Source organism: Macrobrachium nipponense, chromosome 11 (assembly GCF_015104395.2).
Source record: "Macrobrachium nipponense isolate FS-2020 chromosome 11, ASM1510439v2, whole genome shotgun sequence".
NCBI lineage: Eukaryota > Metazoa > Arthropoda > Malacostraca > Decapoda > Palaemonidae > Macrobrachium > Macrobrachium nipponense.
Window position 1 is genome coordinate 37,990,737 of NC_061087.1, and position 17,974 is coordinate 38,008,710.

At 42.2% G+C, this 17,974-nt stretch overlaps 1 protein-coding gene across 1 annotated transcript in view; it reads left to right on the forward strand.

The window, feature by feature from the left end:
* LOC135205405 (tubulin--tyrosine ligase-like protein 12) overlaps window positions 1-17,974 on the forward strand; it is a gene marked incomplete in the record, with an annotated part of 315,120 nt that overhangs the window by 201,604 nt on the left and 95,542 nt on the right.

Here is a 17,974-nt window from a genome sequence, read left to right on the forward strand (position 1 = left end):
TCTTCAGTTGCTTTAGAGTTTTTCTTATATATTCTGCCAGATTTATTTCACTGTGTGAAGTTGAGGATTATTGTCATTATGTATTATTATTATTATTATTATTATTATATTATTATTATTATTATTATTATTATTATTCTTTAGTTAACCTTTAAATGCCAAGCCGGTATTTCCGAAAGTGTCTCCTGTATGCGAGCGACGTTCGCGAGTGGGCGCCGAAGTGGAAAAAAGTTTTTTTTTTTTAAATCACAGCACGCTTAATTTTCAAGATTAAGAGTTCATTTTTGCTTTTTTTTGTCATTGCCTGAAGTTTACTATGCAACCATCAGAAATGAAAATAAATATCATCATATATAAATATTGGAATATATGACAGCACGAAAAAAATTTCATATATGTAATTGTATTCAAATCGCGCTGTGAGCAAAACGGTTAAAGCTAATGAGTTAATTATTTTTTTGCTGTATTGTACACTAAATTGCGATGAATTTGGTATACAGTATAACAAATTGTAAAACGATCAAAGCAACACAGAGAAAATATTATCACAATATGATGCATGAATTTGTAACGCACAGACATAAAAAAAAAAAATTGTTTTCAAAAATTCACCATAAATCAAAATATTGTGCTAGAGACTTCCTGTTTGTTGCAAAATGAAGGTAATTAATTGAATATTACTAGACTGTAAGTGTTGTAGCTTACAATAGCAGTTTTCGACCGTTTCGGTCGAGTTAAAGTTGACCGAAGGTTGAATTTTTTTCTATTTATCGTTATTTATATGAAAATATTTCAAAACTGATAAAGGCTACAACCATGGGTTGTTTTTTGTTGTATTCTACATGAAATTGTGCACATTTTTATATATAATACTCCATGTAACGGCTAATATAAAATGGTGCAAAAATTATGTCAAAGTGACAAAATAATTTCCGAGATGTGTCGCTGATGCTTTTTAGTGCGAGAAGAAAGAAATTTGCCCTTGCGCGCCTGGGTAACGACTGTAAACAAAACAACAGTTTGATCCGTGAACTCCCAGCATCCCACAAGGTGTATGATTCAAAAGTTTTTGCCAGGTAGTCCTATTACTATTTTTCCGCGAATTTTTAAACAAGCTTTTTTTTTGCGTCGACGTTTCGTACGTCAATTCGGCACCCAACAGACAATTTTCGTCGACGTTTAATACATCCATTCGGCGTTTAACAGTTAATTTATTAGTTCTTAATGAAATATCTTTGGAATGTACCTCTTTGACTCCTGATTATTTGACTTAAGTCACTATGGCATAGACATATCAAGACAGCCAAAATCATCTAAAATATGGTACTGTAATTTTAAATAAAATGTTAATTTGTTTCTTGACGAATCCATCACTTACACCAACTCTCATTCATGGTCTTCAAATGTCTTCGGCACTCCATGTTAAATCCAAAAGTTCGTCTACTGCACTATGGTGTATGGATTCTGGATTCCAGTCACATAAAAGCTTTATTTTTCGTGGCAACAAGCTATGAATTCCTAGACTTATATGGTTTTATTTTTTCATTATTTAAACATACTTTTTGTATATGTAACTTACCAAGTAATTACATAGCTGTGTTTCCCTAACCTACGGCCGCTTAAAAATAAAAAATTGTTGTTGCAGCGCTGAATATTTTCCTAGCCTAATCTTTCCTATTTGCCACAAATGCGCAATCTACCCAACTGTTCACGTTCCTCAGTCACAGTACATTCCAGCTTAAGACTAGGAACAACACCATAACATGACTCACAACCCAAAAACTCCTATAAGAAAGCAAGCTCTCTCCTACCCTACCAAACACCAGTTCGGTGCATCCTCTTCCACACGCTCTGTTATTGTTTACTTTTCCACTCCATGCCGCTGCCATTTTGTCTTCTGTGAGGTCACAACACAACTTAAATACATCAAGACATTTTCTGAAATCAAACACATGTTTCCCATCATTGAACATTACCCACATCTCACCAATAAAGAAAATAAAAATAAAATAACACTGACTAAACTGGTATATAATCACACTTATCTCTTTCTCCCTTCCCTCCAACCTCTTCCTAACCTAATCCCCTCTAATTTGCCATATTCTCTAAGGCTTTACCCTCTACATAATTTCTAATATTTTCCAATGAAACTCCTGCTTTAGTTAATACATCAACTATTTGATCTTTTCCTTTTATCCATCTCACCTCGCTTATTTCCCCAGATGATTATATTGTTTCCCTTATTGTGGCAATATCTATTTTTAATCTCTTGCCACTTACCCAAGTACTCGATTTTATTGCAGTCATTAGTGTTTTACTACCTCTTCCCACAAATGTTTGAAAGTATATCAACCCTTTTATGGCCTCCCCCACATTCAGAGCTTCTGCTTCAATGGTGGAGTTTGCTACTCTCCAGGATTTTCTGGACTTCCACCATATGGGACTTCTCCTCTTACCACCTGTCAAGGATATAACAACCCAATTGAGTATGGCCATCTTCTGTATTCCCAAATGAAGCATCTGCATAGGCTTCCCAATAAATTTTCTTTTCTTCCAATTCACTTATTGTAACTTCTCCCACTACGTATTTTCTAAGTTTTTCTCACAATTTTAATAAGCTCTCTTGTATCTTTGAGTCAGTTCTTTAAAAGCTTTATTTAATTCACTAACTTTGTATGATATTTCTGGCATGGTATGTAGCGATACCCAATCCAACTGTCCTATTACTGATCTATACTCTGTTAACTCCTTTTGTCCTAACACTCTTTTACGTACCTGTAAATCTTCTAGCTTCGGGTTCTCTTATAGAATTTATATACTGCCACTGATTAAGACAAAATCTATTTTCCTTCTGCTCTACTATTACACCTGTTACTTAAAACTTTACTTTCTTGTTCTCCTACTTGCAATTTCTCTTTCAATTTCCCAATGGTTTCCTTTAAAAATCCTTTAGCTCCTCCGTAGCAAAAATCATCTACTTGTGTACACAAAATACCATTCAATTTATTGTCTTTTCTACAAAAGACTATAGTAGGTTCTAGTCAACTTCTCTTGCCTTCAAGCTCTCCCTCTACGTTTACCACCTTACAATACCATGCTTTTGCTGCATCCTTGATCCCATAAACAGTTTTCTCAATTTCCATAATTCACTCCAACCATCTTCCATAGGTGGTTTTATATATACTGCTCTGTATTTTGTCACCTTGTTACATATGCAGTTTTAACATCTAATGTATAACTATTCCAATCTTTCAGTTTCATTATTGTCAAACAAAATTTTAAAATTTCAGTATTGCATGTAGGAGCATCTTTTTCCCATTCAGCCATCTTATTTTCAAAACCTCTAGCTACCGGTCTTGTTTTACATATCCTCCCCCCCCCCCCCCCCCCTTTACCTTTTCAGTTACTATTCATCTTGTAGATATAGCTTTTTGTCTGACATTTACCTCCTCATATATCTTGTTTCCTCTCCAACTTTGTAGTTCTTTTTCTTTAGCTTCAATTACACTTATATTTTCAAATCCTAGCAATACCTCCTCTTCATCTTCAGTTTTTTCCGAACGACTATAATCCCGTAAGTTGACCCATCCCTTGTCACCTGACTGTGAGTCTTGTACTTTGTACAAATCAGCCTTAGATTTGCTTGATCCTTTTCCTGCAAGGCTTAATATAGTCCATCCTTCTACTTGTCCTGTATCATTGTTTATAGCTGTAACTCTATTTCCCATTTTGAATTTGAGTATCTCTTCTGTTAACTCACTTTCCCCATCATCTTCCATTGTTTCCTCTACCACATCTCTTTCTGTAAGCTCTTCTGTGTCTGCATTCCTTCTCCAGCCCACTATTAACTCCTTTCCTTCATTCCTATCTACATTCCTTTTATTTGGGGTATAGGAACTACCTTTTGCAATATATGTGATTTATGTACTTTTGGTATCTTTTCTATTTCTGGTGATAGTCTTTGAATCCTAGTAATGTGTATTCTAGCTACTTCTCTTAAAGAATCCCCATGTTTAAGCACTACCATTTTCTCTGATACTCCCACTACCTGAGCAGGTCCTCTCCATTCATTTTCATTTTTTCTCTTATAGAAGTCTGCATCTCCCATTATTGCTTCTTCAAATTTATGTTCTCGGACATTTTTATTCAAAGCAATTCTTATTTTTTATAAGACTCATTTTTGAAAAACACATCTCTTGCCTTTTGCATTACATTCAGTGTATCCCTTACTACACTCTCTTCCATACCTTTCTCTCTGCTTGCAGGACTTGAACTCTCTTCTCCCATTAGATTAGGCAAGAAAGGCTTTTTTCCAAATACTAGTACTAATTGGTTAGGAGAGAAACCTCCATTATTTATTAAGCAGCTCTTAGCATTCACTACTCTTCTTAATGCTACAGACCAATCCACTTCCTCATCCTGTATCATCTTTCTTAAACTTTCTATGATTATGCTCACAGTCTTTTCACTTAATCAGTTGCTTCATTGAGATTCTGATGCTATGGTTAATACTTTTGATATTCCATCTTTCTGCCATCGTCCTTACTTTTTCATTTTTGAAATTCTCCCCCATTGACTGACGGTATTTTGGAAGGCGCTCCAAATATAGCAAACCAACCATCAAAAAGTGCCTTTATAAATAGTTACTGGTCTCTTATCTCTTATTCAAAAATCCTGGTAATACCTTGTTGCTATATCCACCATTACCAAGAACTTTCTCTCCTCTATCTCTCTCACATCCACTGCTACAACTTCATTAAATGTTTTACTCCAAGAAAATCCTACGACTGGTTTAGCTTGGTTTCTTTTGTATCTTTTACATACCTCACAGCTTGCAGTCAAGTATGTTAGTCACTTTTTTATTTCTTCCTTTTATTTCTATATCAAACCATCACTCCATTGTGTTTCCTCTGGTAGCTTCCATTTTTTATCTCCACTTCTGTGACCAAACTGTAGATGTAATTTCATCATTGCACCTTTAATTTCCCTCAGACTTTCCCTTCCAACCCTCCATTAATAATTCTTCTTCTACCTTCATCCTCATTATTCTTAATCTTAAGTGATCCTGTTTGTCTTCTCTTAACTTTACCTTCATTTCCCTTCATACTTCTATCACAACACAGTTTTCTTTCAAATTTATTGTCATACCCAATTTACTCATGGTTTTCTTATCTATTAGCCATGTTACATCACCCTGCAAAATTCCCATCCGCAAATAAAACTTTTTATTTATCAATATCACTGGTATTTCCATTACAGTGGTACCTCGAGGTACAAAATTAATCTGTTCCGAGGCGGCCTTCGTATCATGAGCTTTTCGTATCTTGGACCGCATTTTACTTGTAAAATGGCTAATCCATTCCAAGCCCTCCAAAAACACCCCAGTTAATTTCATAATAAAGCTAAATTGACCTATAAACAATGAAATACTACAACAATTTGGACCATTCAATACCTAACTTAATACGTACTGCTAATATACCTGTAAATAAAGTGTATTAGTGTACATGGTATACAAGAAATACTGTACGTACATACGTACATATGTAGTAAAATGTGGAAGCTTACCTTTCGAGTGAGGCTATCTCCGAAAGTGGCAACAGAGGAGGGGGACAAACGGCAGATACGTACGTACACTTAACTTTGCAAAACACATAAAAAAATGTAAGGAAAACATAAACTAAACTTTACGAAACCCATTAACAAAACTGTAACACTTAACTTTACAAAAAACTTAAAATTGAACTTTTTTTTTTTTTATATATACAAAATTTCAACTTCTTCACCACTTTCAACTTTCTGTTTTCTAGTATCACTTGGTTCTTCCTTTTTGCATACTCCTGCTAGTACTAAAGGCCTCTTTAAAAAATAACTATCCAAGGAAGATTGCTTCTGCCTACTTTTGACAATGTTCCTGAAACGACTCAGGCAAACGTCATCGAACTGTGCAAGCATACGACCTGTGTAAGCCTTTTCGGGGTGTCTCTTTTTTACGAATGATTGCACCTTATGAAAAGCAGCTAGAGCATCCTTAATTTCTGCCGTTGTCATAAAGTTGTCCTCCTCCTCGCCGCTGCTAGAGAAATCCTCTTGAACGACGTTATGTTGCATAGCCTCCAACTCCTTCAGGTCATCCGTCGTAAGCTCCTCTTGGTGCTCCTCGAGAAGGTCATTGATGTCGTCCTCGTTGAGGACCAGCCCCATGGACTTGCCAAGTGCAACGATCTCGTCAAGATCTGGTTACAAAACAGTTTCAGGATCGTCAACTGTTTCTGAATCTGTAGCGCCAGCTTCGCCCACATTGAATCCCTTGAATTCTCGGGCAGATACGGCATCAGGCCAGAGTTTCCTCCACAAGAAATTCAAGGTTCGCCTCGAAACCTCCTCCAAGCTTGATCGATGAGTCGGATGCATATTACGATATCGAAATGCTCCTTCCAAAATTCACGCAAGGTGAGGTTTGTGGTATCGGTGATGTCGAAACATCTCTTGAAAAGATGTTTCGTATACCGTTTCTTGTAGTTTGATATCACTTGCTGGTCCATGGGCTGGAGGAGAGGGGTGGTGTTAGGTGGAAGATAAAGAACCTTGATGAAGGAATACTCCACTAGGATATCTTCCTCGAGGCCAGGAGGGTGAGCAGGGGCATTGTCCAACACCAGCAGGCATTTCAGAGGGAGGCGCTTCTCTTCCAAGAATTTCTTCACTGTCGGGCCGAAACACAGATTTACCCACTCGGTGAACAAAAGCCTTGTTACCCAGGCTTTCGCATTATCCCTCCACATCACTGGAAGCTTCTCCTTAAGCATTTTGTGGGCCTTGAAGGCTCGAGGAGTCTCAGAATGATAGACAACTAGGGGCTTCATATTGCAATCCCCACTGGCGTTGGAACAAAGTGCGAGCGTAAGCCTGTCTTTCATAGGCTTATGCCCGGGTAGCTTCATCTCTTCCTGTGTGATGTACGTCTGACGAGGCCTTTTTTTCCAAAAAAGGCCAATTCTCATCACAGTTGAAGACTTGCTGAGAACTGTAGCCTTCCTTGATTATCATCTCGTCGAACGTCTTTTTAAAGGCTTCGGCCACTTTTGTGTCCGAGCTGGCTGCCTCCCCATGCTGCATCGCCGAATGGATGCCAGTCCGTTTACGGAATTTTTCAAACCACCCATGCGAAGCCTTGAAGTCTGGGGTTGGCGTCGATGTCCCTTCTCCTCCATCGTCTTCGGCCTGGGCAATCAAATCGCCGAAAATAGCGCTGGCCTTGTGGCAGATTGCTGTCTCCGTTATCGTATCGCCAGCAATTTCTTTGTCTTTTATCCAGACAAGAAGAAGCCTTTCCATTTCATCGTGCACGTGGGTCCTCTTGCTGGACAAAATAGTGACGCCCTTGGAAAGTGTAGCTGCTTTGATGACATCCTTTTGCTTAAGGATGGTGCCTATTGTCGACGGATTTCGGCCGTATTCCTTGGTGATCACAGATCACACTCAATTGCATGCCAGCTTCATACTTTTTAATTATCTCCATCTTCGTCTCCAAAGAAAGCATCCTCTTTCCGTGAATTTCAACTTTCTTGGGACCCATGACTTCGTATATGCTGTACGTAATTATGTTATGTAGTACGTATACGTATGTAGTAAAGTTCTCACACAACACGATAAAGTATACTACAACGAAATCACTAACAAATTTACGTTAATAAACGAAGTCGTTAGAACGAACGAATACCGTGTGTGTACGATACAGATGATGCCGTGCAGTGGCCGAAGAAGCACGCCGCTACGTAGATGCATCATGGGAGGGATGCTGACCAATAGGAGAGAAGGATCTCTGGCAGTGACTAGCATCAGGAACCAATGGGAGAGCGGGAGGATGGTGGCGAGTCTACTCAGTTGGCGGTGAAGTAACAAGTTGCCTAGTACTGTTGCCTAGTTACTGTAGGTTCTTCTGGTCACAGCATACTTGTCACATTCTTCAGTTTTCTGGGCACCAGCTTGAAGAGCCTCAATATATTGGGTTAGATTTCAGGATTAAACTGGCCCAAGAGTCCCCTAAGATTTTCGGTATGATCCTAAATGGTTGTTTTGGTAAAATATGGTCTGTTACTGTGTATTAAGCCATGAAAACCAGATTTGAAAAGTAATTTATTTTCTCTCAACAAAAAAATGAAAAAAGTACTTATTTTAAAACAAGGAGAGTGTTATTGTACAAGTGAAATCCTTCTGTAAAAAATACTTCTTTTCTGGGCCTCAGCTCGTGCGCTGCGCGAAATATCCTTTAATCTATTATTTCTAGGGTAAATGTACTACACATACCAGAGAATAAATAAATAAAGAAAAAGGTCAGATAAACTGACTCGCTCACCCTCCCAGAGAGTGTCGGTATGAACACTATGGCGAGTGAGACCACTACGACGCCAAATGCCAATAGAATCCTCCACTACAAAATCCCCCAAGAGGGGAGCCGACCACAGAGTGGGCAGCACCACTACTACTACTCCATCCCATGCTGCCGACTGCTGCGCCTCTGGTGGCCATCCTTTTCAGTTAGCGCACACGATACACACGTGCCATTTCTTCTCTGTGTGTGCCCTTTCGCCCTTTGTTGGATTTTATTACAATGGAGCGTGCAGCCATCGCAGCAGCTAAGTTAAGTACTCAGTGTTTATTGCTATTTGGTTTTTTCCGGCCCTGAGCACGTATTTGCCGTTTTTTAGGTATAAATACGATCTCTAGGTCGGAAGCATGGCAGCATGGTTCTGCCTCGTGATGGGTCCGTTCTGGGTCTCCCATACCCAGAGCATCCCCTGTCTTTGTGCGCTCTATTTTATTATCCGCTTTGTTTAGAGTTAGGCGTCTACACGGTTTTGTCATGCATGCATGTCTTTTACCTTATGTAGGCTTTTCCATCCAGACCCTAGCCACGGCTCTTAGTATCGGCATCGGCTAGCTTTGAGTGGTAGACTTGCCTTCGGGTTAGTCGTACACTCCTGGATTTTTCTCCCACTATTTGTTTTCTTTCTTTCATTTTATTATTCATTTTATTATCTATGTGATTTTCTTAGGTTAGTTAGGCGTGAGTTATCACTCCGCCACGCACTGGACTTAGTCCGGTACGTTCGAGCTTTTAGGTTTAAGATGTTAAGTTTACTTTAAGTACCTTAAACCATGCCCCTCCCTTCTTTTCACCGGATACCTCCGGGGTTATAGCCTATTCAGGCTAGTAAGGGAGGGGCTATGCCCGAATTTTTTCCGAGCTCCGGCATGCAATGGAGTTCTTCTGTCCTTAGCCTGTAAGTGATATTCTTTAAGATGCTCATGTGTCTTTCCACTTACAGACCACCAACTGTGAGCATCCGGGATGCGCCGCCACACTTCAGGACCCGTGTGGACACGAAGTTTGCCGGTCCCATGCTCCATGCGCGATCCGCACGGAGGACATCCAGGTCTGGTACCATGAGACGTGTACCATATGTTACGATCTGGTGAGCAGCTTTTAGACGGGTAAGTATTCCATCATCTCCGGTAGCTGGTCCGCATCTGTTTTAGTGCTTAAGTTTGCATCAATTACTCTAACTTAAGGAAATTCAAAGGGCCTTATAGCCCTATAAGTTTAAGTTATACTTTAAGTTATCTTTAGTTTTTAAGTTATTCTTAAATCTAATTGATACCCTCTCTTCCAGGCGCCGGCAGTGATGGGATACCGCACTGGCAACCCTGCGGGCCTGGGTCGGCGGTTTCGGGAAGAACGCCGCCAAGGGTATGCCCTACCATCCTGGAGAAAAGGTTGGCGGTACTAATCTTCCCCGGAGGCAAGGCGACAGGATACGTCGACCCAGCAGAGGCTGTCCCGACTATCGCCTTCATCCAGCAACAGCTGGCTGCCTCATTGACTGACCAAGGCCAGGATATCTCCCTCGGAAGTCGCGACGTTGGATATTAATGTAGAACCTATGGTAGGTGTAGACGACCTGTTGGTCGAGGTAGGTAAGGTGGACACCCAAGGGATACCCTGGGGCGTAACTGTTTCTTCTACTCTGCAACCTCTCCATCCTTCCAAGGCTTACGGGTGAGAATTGTATACTCCTCCTGACGCTTCGGTTAGACCCAAGGTCAAGGGTCAAGCCAGTGAAATCCTTGACAAAGACGTCGTCGTCGTCTAAGAAGACGACTTCGGCCTCATCCTCCTCTCGTAAGTTTCCGGCTAGGAATCCCGGAGCAGACAGATCTAAAGCTTCTGGGTCCGGCTCTAAGTCCTCGAGGAGTAAATCTCCAGAGAGAGATCTCACTCCGGCTGAGTCGTCAGTTCGCTACCCTTGGTCCCAATCTGAGCTACCCCTCCACCTCCGCAGCAGCTCCGGCTTTGGACTCCAATGCTGGCCTGTTACAACAGGTGGGCGACCTGGTTGGGTCTCTAAAGAGTAGCATGGAACAAATGATCTCTCGGTTGTCGGATAGGATTACTTCTCAAGACTCCATTATAGCCGGACTGAGCCAAGCTCCTCTAGCCTCTCCTCCACCTTCCAATGCAGGTGGAGCCCAGCTTCCCCCGTATGACTCGCTACCTCCGTTCTCGATGAACAACCCGTGGAGAGTAGCGTCATACGCCCCCTTCCAGGACGGACTCATTTCTATACCGGAATTTGGAACTCGAAGGATAGAGGACTTCGAGTTCTACCCGGAAGACCTTCAGCCTCCGTTCATCGGCTACGCAAGGCTCACCGCCTCAGCCATGATTCGAGATGATAGGGTACCAAAGGAGACGGTCCTCTATTCACGTGACCAGGCTCAGAGAGAATGGCTCAGGTGTTTAGAGGACATGGATTGTTCTAATACGAAAATCCAACCCTTCAAGAGTCCCTTTACGATCTTCACGATGGATGAGAGTACCCCGCTCCCTTTCCCTGACTAAGATCGCGACATCTACCCATTCCAGCGGCCCAGAAGGGGGAACCCCATGCCTCAACTGAAGGAAGCAGATCCTACATCTCCGTTACTTCCTTCAGCCGGAGAATTATGGGAAGACTTACCGAACACCTTCTCAGCTGGCAAACTCAAACCGGACTGTGCTATGGAGCAGTTTGGTGAAAAGCTACCCAGGCTTCCAGATAGCCTTATTCAGGCTGAATTTGACGCTAAATCGCGATTAGCCAGATCGATTAATTCTATGGCTATGTCCGAGGTGGCCACCATAGCCTATGGTTCAGAGCCGCTTTTCAAACTGATGACCAAATCCCTGACTCAAACGGTACAGTCAGATATGTTTGAGTTTGCCACTGCTAGAACGAATTGTAGGAAGCATGTCCTACAAGAAGCAACCATTCGGCACGAGCCGAATAGGTTTACTCCTCGTCAAGCATCTGGGGAGCAGATCTCTTCCCAGAAGCGATGGTGAAGGAAGTCCAGTCAGAGGCTACAAGGTTGAACCGAGCCTTAAGGACCGTTGGGGCCTTACGGCTAGGAGGAGGCAAGATCTCGCAGCTAGAGGTAAAGGGCAAAGGAAACCCAGGCGTTTCCAGCCCTACCAGAAAAAGCAGCCACGCTTTTCTCAGCAAGTTCGTTCGGCGGTTCCCTTAGTGCAAACAGCCCAACCCTCCACTTCAAAGGCTCATCACAGCCAATTTACGTGATCTCCCCTCAGCCTCAGCCCTCCACCTCTTATGCCATCTCTCCAGCTTACAATCAAACCTCGAGAGTCAATCTTCACAGAAGTATGACCGCTCGGGTAAGGGAGGCAGAGGTAAACGTTCCTTTCGAGAGGATCGGGAGGTCCCTTTAATAGGGGAAAACACTTCAGAGGAGGCCGAGGGGTTACCAGAACCAATGAAGAACTTCAGTAGGAGGGAGGCTGTTTCACTTTCGCCACCGGTGGAACTTCAGCAAGTGGGCTCAGAGCATTGTGTCAAAAGGCCTGGGTTGGAGCTGGTTGACGAACCCACCTCCATCCAGGCCTTTCCGTCAACTTCCTTCCAAAGAACTGACGGAGTATGCGGAGGATCTCCTTCAGAAAGGAGCTATAGCGAGAGTCAAAAGATTAAAATTTCAAGGTCGCTTGTTCAGCGTGCCAAAGAAAGGCTCACAAAAAAGAAGAGTAATCTTAGACTTGTCCCGCTTAAAACTTAGCCATTCGCTGCGACAAGTTTCAAGATGCTTACGATCTCGCAGGTGCGGACCTTACTTCCCGTGGGGCCGTCACCACCTCTATCGATCTTTACAGACGCTTACTATCATATCCCTATTGCAAGACACTTCCGTTCCTATCTAGGCTTCAAGATAGGCGACCAGACATTCTCCTTCAAGGTAGTTCCTTTCGGGCTCAACGTAGCACCCAGAGTGTTTACGAAGCTGGCGGAAGTAGTTGTTCAACAACTCAGATCGCAAGGGGTTATGGTAGTAGCGTATCTCGACGATTGGTTGATCTGGGCTTCAACAGTCGAGGATGCAACAAAGCAACACTGAAAGTGATTCAGTTCCTGGAATATCTAGGCTTCAAGATAAACAGGACCAAATCAAGACTCACTCCAGAGTCAAACTTTCAGTGGCTAGGCATTCAATGGAATCTATCCTCCCATACTCTGTCGATTCCATCGTCCAAAAGGAAGGAAATAGCAAAGTCAGTCAAGCAATTTCTAAGTCACAAAACTGGCTTCAAGAAGATCTCAGGAAAGGATCCTGGGTTCTCTCCAGTTTGCATCAGTGACGAACATCCTAATGAAAGCCAAACTGAAAGACCTAACCAGAATTTGGCGCTCACGGGCAAAATATCAGGTCCAGGGACAAATTGTCCTCAGTCCCTCTGATTCTAAAGAATCGACTTCGCCTGGGCGAAAGTCAAGAACCTATCGGTGTCAGTGCCCCTTCAGTTTCTCCTCCAGGATCACTATCCACACAGACGCGTCATAAGCGGTTGGGGAGGATATTCCCACTTCAAAAAGGTTCCAGGGAACGTGGTCACCGTCAGTTCCGTCAGTTCCATATAAAAACGTACTGGAGGCGATAGCACTGTTCTTGACTCTAAAAAGGTACGTCGCCAAAGTACTCCCACATAAAGCTAGTTCCTGGACAGCGCAGTGGTAGTACATTGCATAAACAGAGGAGGCTCCAAGTCACGTCATCTAAAACCATGTCATGGTAGCCATATTCTCCCTGGCGGACAAGTCAGTTGGCATCTCTCCTCCACCCTATAGCTGGAGTGAGAAACGTCATAGCAGATGCCCTATCCCGATCAGTACCTCTAGAGTCGGAATGGTCACTGGACAACAGTTCGTTCCAATGGATCTTCAGAGAGTTCCAGGTCTACAGGTAGATCTCTTCGCATCCCAAGCGAACCACAAACTCCCGTGTTATGTGGCCCCCAACCTGGACCCTCTGGCCTATGCCACGGACGCCCTGGCTCTAGATTGGAACAACTGGGAGAGATTATGTCTTTCCTCCGGTGAATCTTCTCATGAAAGTGTTAAACAAACTCAGGACATTCAAGGGTCAAGTGGCTCTAGTAGCCCCAGACTGGCCCGAAGAGCAATTGGTACCCTCTCATCCTGGAACTGGGTCTCCGCCCTCTTCGGATCCCCAATCCCAAGCTCTCCCAGTCAGTACAAACGAAGACTGTGTTCGCTTCCTCAGGATTCTCAAAACCCTAACTTTATGGATTTCATGAAGTTTGCAGCGAAAAGAGATGCGAATATTGACCCTCAGAATATTCTCTTCTTGGAATCAGATAAGAGAGATTCAACTTTGAGACAGTATGATGCTGCTGTCAAAAAAGTAGCAACCTTCCTGAAAGAATCAGATATTAAGATCATGACAATCAATTCAGCTATATCCTTTTTCAGATCCTTATTTGAAAAAGGCTTAGCAGCTAGCACAATTACGACAAACAAGTCGGCCTTGAAAAAGATTTTTCAATTGATTCAACATAGACTTGACAGATTCCTACTTCTCGTCTATTCCCAAGGCCTGTGCTAGACTTAGACCTTCTGTAAGGCCTACGTCAGTATCATGGTTTCTTAAACGATGTTCTAAAACTGGCTTCAGAAACCAATAATGACACATGCTCATTTATAATGCTGTTAAGAAAACCCATATTTTTATTAAGCTTAGCCTCAGGAGCTAGAATTTCAGAACTGTCGGCTTTATCCAGAGATCCGGATCATATTCAGTTCCTTCCCACAGGGGAAGTGCTACTTTCACCGGAACGTAGCTTTTTAGCTAAGAATGAAGATCCTTTGATGAGGTGGGAACCATGGAAGGTACTACCCCTTCCAACAAGATATATCTCTTTGCCCAGTTTCAACGTTACGAGCCTTTCTATCTAGGACCTCCTCATCCTCATCGGGTCCTCTCTTTAGGAGAGAAAAAGGTGGTACTTTATCTATTAAAGGCATCAGGCAACAAATCCTGTACTTCATTAAACAAGCCAAATCCTGACTCTTTCCCAAAAGCACATGATGTCAGGGCAGTAGCCACCTCAATTAACTATTTCAACATAGAACTTCGATGAGTTGAAAAAAGTATACTGGATGGAAATCACCGACAGTGTTCAAACGTCATTACTTAAAGTCCTGGAAGCCCTGAAATTTTCAGCAGTTGTTCAGCGGGTAACATAGTTTCCCCTGACTCTGACTAATCCTTAGTAGAAGATCAGTCCTCCTTTCTACCTGCCTCACCCAACGTTCGTCTATTCCTGCCTTGTTCATTTACGATCACCTTGTGTCTAGCTGCTTTGATGATAATATAGTGGGTGTCCCTTATTTTTTTGCTAGGGACACTCACATTTGTGATGATTACTGATCTCGTGGATGTCATCTCCTTATTTTTATGCTAGGAGTTACATCTTATCATAATGGTTCGGGTTTTGTATATTAAGTCATATACATTCTTTTATATTTTATTATTGTTGAGTTTGTTTTATTCAACTTGTATTAATTAATTGCTTTACATTGTTTTGATACATAAGCTTTACACAGATACCATTGTTGTACATATATGATATTTCTCTGTATATATGTATATTACCTTAAGTTAAGAAATATTATTAGCATTAAGTATAATTAAGTAATATTTCTATTGTATCACTGTTTTTTTGTGTACATGTATCTTTATTTGCAATTATATTGTTTTATTTTTATTTTATCTTTCTTTGAGACCCTTTATATTTTTGTTGAATTTCTTTACAATCTTGTCTATTTCTCTGGTACGATTTCGCGCAGCGACACGAGCTGAGCCCAGAAAAGGGATTTTGACGTAAGGAAAAATCTATTTCTGGGCGATTGGCTCGTGTCGCCAGCGAAATCCCGCCCTACCCATCCCATCGCCAAGATTGTCTGCTAACTTCAGGATGGCCACCAGAGGCGCAGCAGTCGGCAGCATGGGATGGAGTAGTAGTAGTAGGTGCTGCCCACTCTGTGGGTCGGCTCCCCTCTTGGGGGATTTTTGTAGTGGGAGGATTCTATTGGGCATGGTCTCGTGGTAGAGGTCTCACTCGCCATAGTGTTCATACCGACATCTCTGGGAGGGTAGCGAGTCGTTATACTGACCTTTTTCTTTATTTATTTATTCTCTGGTATGTGTTAGTACATTTACCCCCCTAGAAATAATAGATTAAAGGATATTCGCTGGCGACACGAGCCAATCGCCCAGAAATAGATTTTTGCCTTACGTCAAAAATCCCTTTATTAAACAATTGAAACAAAACTCAATAAGGTTCAATAAGTAACAAAAAAGAACACTGGTGCACAATATTGAAATAACCATTACATGCGCAAGAACGCTCATCTTGAACCTTTAAAATTAAATGACTCAGGTTTATGACATCAAGTTAAATGACTCAGGTTTATGACATCAAGTTAAATGACTCAGGTTTAGGACATCAAGTTAAATGACTCAGGTTTGTAACATATCAAGTTAAACACAAAATATTCGGTGTCCAAGCTTCAAAGTTCCAGCTCTTGAATAGGAAGCTCATGAATAGGAAGCTCACCTGAATGGTAAGCTTCTACACTTGTGGGGAAGAACCAATTGACAGTTAGCAGTGGAATGAAATACTAACACACCACGTACAACAAAACCAAATTAACAGAAAATTAACAAAATAAAAATTCAGGTAACCTTCGAGTCTTACTTTCAACTCACTGCAGCGGCGCACAAGTTTCAAAATTGTTTTCGGTGGTCCGGGCGAATCTCAGACTTTACAGCAACAACCTTTCGTATCTTGAACAATTTTCGTATGTAGAGCCGAAAAATTTTTTGTATTTGCTTTCGTATCTCGAGTTTTTGTACATGCAACTTCCCCGGCAGATATATACTTAGCTTATGTCTCTGACGTCCGACAGAAATTCGAATTTCGCGGCACACGCTGCAGGTAGGTCAGGTGATCTACCCCCCTCATGCCGCTGGGTGGCAGGAATAGGAACCGTTCCCACCGTTCTAGAACCAGATTTTCTCTGTCGCGGTAGTGTCAACATATGTTGTTGCTACCTCCTGACTTGATTTTCGTTTTTCATCGCCATCGATCTTCTGGGCTGTCTTTTGCAGGGAAGTACTGGGTCTTTGGTTCGGCATACGCTTTTATTAACTTTTTAATGAATTTGGCTTCGAAAATTTCGAAGAATATATGACGTGTAACTACCGAAATTTTCGGTAGACACTCACATAGTTTGCAAGAAAGGGAAATATTAATATTTATTCATTAATATGTGTAATAAGTGTTAGAATTGATTGATATACTGACTTCCTACTTTAGAGATCAGTAAAGCATGTAACTAGATACGTTTCTTTTAAAAGTTTTTTAGAACTACTAACGAGCAATTAGAGTATTTACAGTACTAGTAGTGTTGCATCCTCATCACCTTCTTACTTCGCAGAAACTTCAAATTCATAATTGCAATTTGAAGACAAGGATTGTGGCTCAAAATGCGAGCTATTGAAAGGTAAAAAGTGATTACTAGTGTTCCCCATTGCAGTGGAGGGTGCGTCTGATCGGCTCTGTCTCGCTCCCGGCCAGGCCTAGACCTCTTTCAAGCTCCCAAGCCCAGGGGAGAAGGAATGTCGAAAGCCGTAAGGGGGTTTCAGAGAATCCCCACCGGTCAGGCGTCCCTCGGCAGGTTCTGTAGAGCGTCCCAGACTGCCAAGGATAGCCATTGAAAAGGCATCCTTAAAAAAGTGCGTCTCTTCATCTTACATCCGAAAAGACGAAGAATGTATATGTTTTGATGATCTAGCGCGTTCTCTGAAAACTAAGAGAACACTGAGGAAGAGCCAGCCAGGAACTTAGGAAGCCGCGTTCCAGCAAGCTAGCGTGAGCACGTTCCAACAGCCAGCAGCGAGCCGCGTTCCAGAAAAACAGACTAGCGCGATCCGCGTTCCTACAACCAAACGCGAGCCGCGTTCTAGCAACTGAGCGCGAGCCGCGTTCTAGAAAATTTTTTCTTGGCGCAAGGCGCCTTCAAAGAGACGAAGCGCCAGCCTGGCGCAAATTGCAACAGAAAAACAGACGGCTAGAGCAAGGAGCCTTATAGTACAGTGGCAATCAAAGAAAACGATCCTTCCATTGAACGTTTCGGGCAGAGGCTCTTTCTAAAAGGGGTCTAGTAGGCGCTCGGAAACTATCAGGGCGCACAGGGACCTTCCACACAAGCGAACGTTCCAGGAGCGAGTTTCCTTTCTAGCGTGCGGAACATTCCAGGCGCGCGGAACTATCCAGGCGCTAGGCGCAAGGAGCCAGGCGCCAGAATATTCCAAATCTAAGAGAGAGAGGTCAGTCGCGAGGCTCCTCTTTGAGTAATGCGGACACACTCCTTCATTCATGCTCTTCCATCGTTATGAAAGAGGCAAGCGCTTGGGGAGTTTTTCTTATAAGAATCTCATCGACGTTTGGGTATGATGCGGATGGAAATATCTACTTCCTTCCGTAAACCCTACAGACGAACAGGAATTCTGTCTCTTCCGCGATTTATGAGGATCACGAAGATTTAAAGAGTTC